Raw genomic sequence first — 5,238 nt, 5'->3', positions numbered from 1 at the left:
TGCAGAGGGACTGCCTTCACTGCACGCTCTCTGCTTCTGCACAGTGTGAGTCTCTATCCCTAGGAAAAAGAAATCAGTCCTGAATATTTGGGGAACGGGGGCCAGGATCTCAAGTAACTTCAGGCTGGCTGCATCTGCATTTCTACCGAGGCGTGCGCGTATGCGTGCACGCACGCAGGCTTCTGCTGAGATGCTTCTCATTCTTGTGCAGTTTATTGCAGTAGGCTGCGGATGGTGCTGACTCTCAGAAGCCTAAAGAATGTCTTAGCAACATGCATTCCCTCCCCGCTGGTCAGAGTGGGCTTTTACAGGAATGTATGCAAACCTCCCCTGCTGCTTCATCTTCCAAAGAATACACAATGTCTGTATTGGAGATAACTTGCATAATTGGGTGCAGTTTGCCTTTTATAAAGGGAGCGGGTTTATTTTCAAAACTTGGTAGTTTCTTTGGAGACCATAAACATATATTCTGTTTGATATTTTGTCAGACTTAGAATATTGATCTAGAAAAAATGTTTGCAACAGTATTCTTTAATAAAGGTAGTTTAAAATGCCTTTTAGTAGCTTTAGTTCCCAGAAACAGCTGCCCACTGCAGAAAGTAGGCTGAAGGCATCTGTTTTAACTTTAAAATAAAAAAGGGGGAAAGAAAGAAAGAAAAAGTATTGACCCTAGTTGTAGGAGTAAAGCTCTATGCTATTCAGTAATAAGTACTTATGAAAGATTTCTTCTGTTTACTAAAACATATGTTACGTATCATGTCGTTTGAGCTAATTGTTTAGTTCTACTAGGCAAAAAATGAGTAGGTGTCTTGGAAAATAGCTGTATGCCAATGTCCAGACTGGAGCAAACGAGCTCAAAAAAATGTGTGTAGGCCACATGGTCATCTGAGGATTTGTTTTTATTTTTCTTAGTCCTTCTGTGTTGCTCTGTTGTCTGTATCATGGTAAATTGTTCTGTCAGCAGGATGGAATATTCTGAACAGCTGATTTAATCATGCATTGATTAGATTCCATTTGCTTCTTGAAGACTGGAGGATTAAGAAATTGTGGTGATAAGCACAGTGAGAGAGCCAAAATGGATAAATGGATGGGGGGAGAAGAGAGGCAAGGGGGAAGAGATAGGTATTCCAGCCTGTTCCCCTGGAAAAAAACCTTACCTCAGCAGTCTGTACATATCCAGTCCTGTACCAAGTGAAAGGTCCATTAGGACATCTGCTATTTGCATACTTTACTGTGATGAGGTAGAGCAGTTTGTTTCTGCAGCTGCATTGTTAATATATTCCTGGAAATAACCTTTGCTGTCACCCTAGCTGTTACTGTCTCGTGGGACTGGCAGTGTCTGTCCTTTCTTTTATTAACCCACTTATCAAATTTATTACTTATGTCCCTTGACTGAGATTGCCTGCGCCTTAAAAATAATACATGAAGGAGGGGTAGAAAGAAGTGGACAGAATAGTTGGTGATGTTCCTCCGCATGCTGTTTAAGGACCTGAAGAGTGACACAAGCATCTAGCCATGTCATATACTAAATTGTGGCTTCTGTTGTACCAATGTTCTGATACTCTCCTGCATTTTCAAACATGGGCCAAGGCTCGGCTAGCCGTGATTTGTTCTGGGTTCAAACACAGCTCCATTGTTAAACTAATTTTGATAGGGGCAAGTACAATATGGAAATTGAGTATTTGTTCTGATCTTTAGTGTTTTGCATTGCCTTGCTGTCCAGTCAGTAAGGTCAGCAGCTGGTTTTGCTGCTTCATGAACAGAAAAACCGCAACATATTAAAATGCATGTTAAGGAAATAAATAGAAGTGTGCTAACAGTGGGTTGCAGTAGAACACCATGGTGGTTATGCTAAATGGTTTGTAATTCGGCATGCTGTCTCTCCAAGCTGGGAAGTCAATTTTGCTGCAAATGATTTTGAAAATGCCAGACAATGACTTTAGATTTAAGTTGGGAGGGACTGAATCACAACCCAGCTATCGCCCAGGATGGACATCTAAGAAAACGGTCATTTAACAGTATTGGTGCTCTCAATCTGTTATTTTTTCTCACTGGCTGCAGCCGGCAATGTTACTAGTGGCTCTGGGACAAGCCCAGGGTGTATCAGCCTTTACCCACTGGGACACTGTCTGACCAACCCCTACGCTCTGGTTCCCAGGGGATCCAGATCGGACGCTTGCCTGAGAGTAGTTTCTTCCGTCATCTTACATGTCTGGAGAGTTGTTCATTTGTTTGTTGTGCGTGGAGGTCACAGCACAGAATACATAATGAGGTCAGATTACAACACAAAGTCGGGATGCTTGCAGGGTGTGCATCCAGTATCCGCAATCTGCAAGCACTGCCAAATCCCCTAATCTAGATGATGTCATGGAAAAGGAATGACATCCCTCAAACATGCCATGACTCACCAAAACAAATTACCATATGTTTAATGCAGCGTATGTTATTGACTAATAAATCTTCCAATGAAGGTTTAACATGGGTGGTTTTTTCCTTTTGGAAGAAAGCTGCTGGAAGTGCCAGAAACTTGTACGTGCTCTGTGGGTGTGCTCAGGTGTACAGCAGACTGGGATGCAGACCAGCAAGTAATGGGTGGGGTATCGGAAAGAATATGGTTGATGTTTGCAGGTGTCAGAACAGAAGACAATGTGTCATAAAGTAGCATGAGAGAATAGGGACAAATATCTGTCCACCCAAGAATAAATATTGATTTATGTGTGTGTGGGAGAATGGTAAAAGGAGCTAATACGGTGACATCAACATAAGTATTATAAAACGTGTAATAAGCCACCTCAAAAGCACTGTTACGTAAGAAGGAAAATATTCACCTGTAGCTATACTTTAGGGAATAGCCATTCATTATTCCTGAAGCTACCACTGGTGAAGGCAGATTAGATCCTAAACTGCTAATGAAAAATCATGAAAACATAGGGAAGCTTTGTTTTTGTGTACTGTTTTCCTTTTTGTCTGTTTATTTGCTTAGTTTAGGTCTTTTTTTTCTTGTAATTCCAGAAGGAAAAAGATGTATGACTATCATATTAATCTCGAATAAGATTGTTGAATAGATGCCAGTTCATACAGTACCTAAGAACAGGTTTGAACAGAAACCTCAAATATTTACAAGTTAAGTTTTTTAAAGTATGTTCTACCACTCTAACTTACATTTGAAAGAGCATGTGCATGTTGTCTCAAATGCATGCCTGTTCTTCAGAAATTGTTTTAGGATCTGTAAGAGCTTCAGAAATGGCTTTTGCAGTTATAACTATAATTGTGTTCCTTTAGCAGCTTTACTGCTTTGTCCCCGTAATGCTCTTCCAGTGAAGAAACAAGTATAAAAAAATCAGTCTTTTGAGTTCCTTCAATATGTAAATGTGCTATTTCCCAGATATTACCTGGGGCAGTGGGTATAATTATATAATTACAGATGTGCAATGAGTTCCATACCCCATGGACTAAATGGAATATTCATGTTCCTGCAGATCCTTGCCATAATTTTTCTGCATGCTTTTGAGTCGCGCAAGGTACAGTTCTGTCAGCTTATCAGAACTGTTGAAAAGTTTCCCTTTTTTAGGAAAGGGCATGCAAAACACAAACTTGTTAAACATCATGTGATTTATGTCCTACTGGTGGAAAGTGTGTATATGCTCCCATATATGTGTTTGTTACAATCAGCATTTTCATAGTTCTGTAGCTGGGATATGAATTTAGAATGTAGAGAAACAAATCACACTGTTTCTATAATTTTGTTTTAAGAGGGGGTCTGTTCATGTCAAAGTACAGTATAGAATAGAACAGAATCATGTAGGTTGGAAAACACCTTTGAGATCATCAAGTCCGACCGTTCACCCAGCGTTGCTAAGTCCACCACTGAACTACGTCCCTGAGCACCACATGTATGCATTTAGTTTTTTTAACACCTCCAGATTTGAGAACTCTCAGAATGGAAGTTAGGAAAAGGCTGGATTTGCATAAAGGTTGTAAGAATTTGAAAAATCATTTGTTTGCTTTTTAGTACTATTAAGTGTCCTACGCTGCTTCACAGAGAGGAGCAGACTCAGTATGGTCCAAGATGAAGTCCACTATAGTTACTGTAGGTGACAGCAGTGAACTTTTTTAAGCTTCTCTTAAGTAAGCAGCTGTCTACCTAGAAATCATTGCCCAACTATTTATCTACCTCCTGTCCCTATTTAGCCTGAATCTTGGAAAACATTCTGCACATTGGTAATCTGTAATCCTTATCTGTGGGTTCTCATGGCAGTGAAAACTGGGAGTTTGTCTTTCATTGTTATGGGTTAATGGTGTGTGAAGCAAAGCTTGTTATATGTTGTACAACATAATGCTCAAAATAATTTCTTGCTAAAAACTACTACTCTTTTCCGTATCTGGAGAAAACAGTCTAACTTTTTATTAGAAAAAATGGCTTAACTTAGTACTATAGACTTCAGAGCACTGTAGCTATAATTGTATCTTGGTAGATGTTAGGTATTGATATTTGTTCAGTAGTAAATTGAATCTGCAATCAGTAATAGTGTCCTTCGTTGGCTTAAACATTTATAGAGGAGATACTTCTGCTGATGAGTGGTTTAGCTGGTTGAAGTTTCAGTGATGAAAGTTACTACGTTTGTCGTGCAGTGTGGTGTAGCTGAATCCTGCAGTACCCTTTTCATCCTGCCTTAGTGATACATATCTTATTAAAAACCATCCAAACAAAAAAAAAAAGCCTTAAAGTAATAGTATCTCATTTGCTTTAATAGGAGAGGTAGGAAACCAGTGTATAAAGAACTTCCTTTGAAACATTTCTTTTGTTTAATGTTCTTCACAAGTAAAAATAATTGATGCAAAAAAACATTAAGGGCAAACACAGATGTATTCCCACACAGACTTCACTCACACTCACATAGGTGGTCTGGGGTGGGGATTGTAGATTGTAAGAAAATATTGAAAGAAACATTTTATGCTAGGAAAGGCATCTCAGACTGTAGGGATACCGAGCTATTGAAATAAAGTGCATTTGGAATCTATAGGAAAGGCATAGAACCCCTTTTTAGAATTTTCAGGAATAATTAGACAATACTTGTTCCAAGATTGTGTTAGAATATTTGGTCCTGCTTCTAACAAAGGGGGAAGGGTTAGGGTTGGTTATTTGGAATTACTTCTATCGTTCTCTTGAATCTATAGCATGCAACAGCTGCTTTATAAAGTTGAACATTAAAGGAGGTGCTGGTTAGGTTCCTTATC

The sequence above is a fragment of the Falco rusticolus genome, chromosome 1 (assembly GCF_015220075.1).
Source record: "Falco rusticolus isolate bFalRus1 chromosome 1, bFalRus1.pri, whole genome shotgun sequence".
In the NCBI taxonomy this organism is placed as follows: domain Eukaryota; kingdom Metazoa; phylum Chordata; class Aves; order Falconiformes; family Falconidae; genus Falco; species Falco rusticolus.
Note: the sequence above shows the minus strand (reverse complement) of the source record.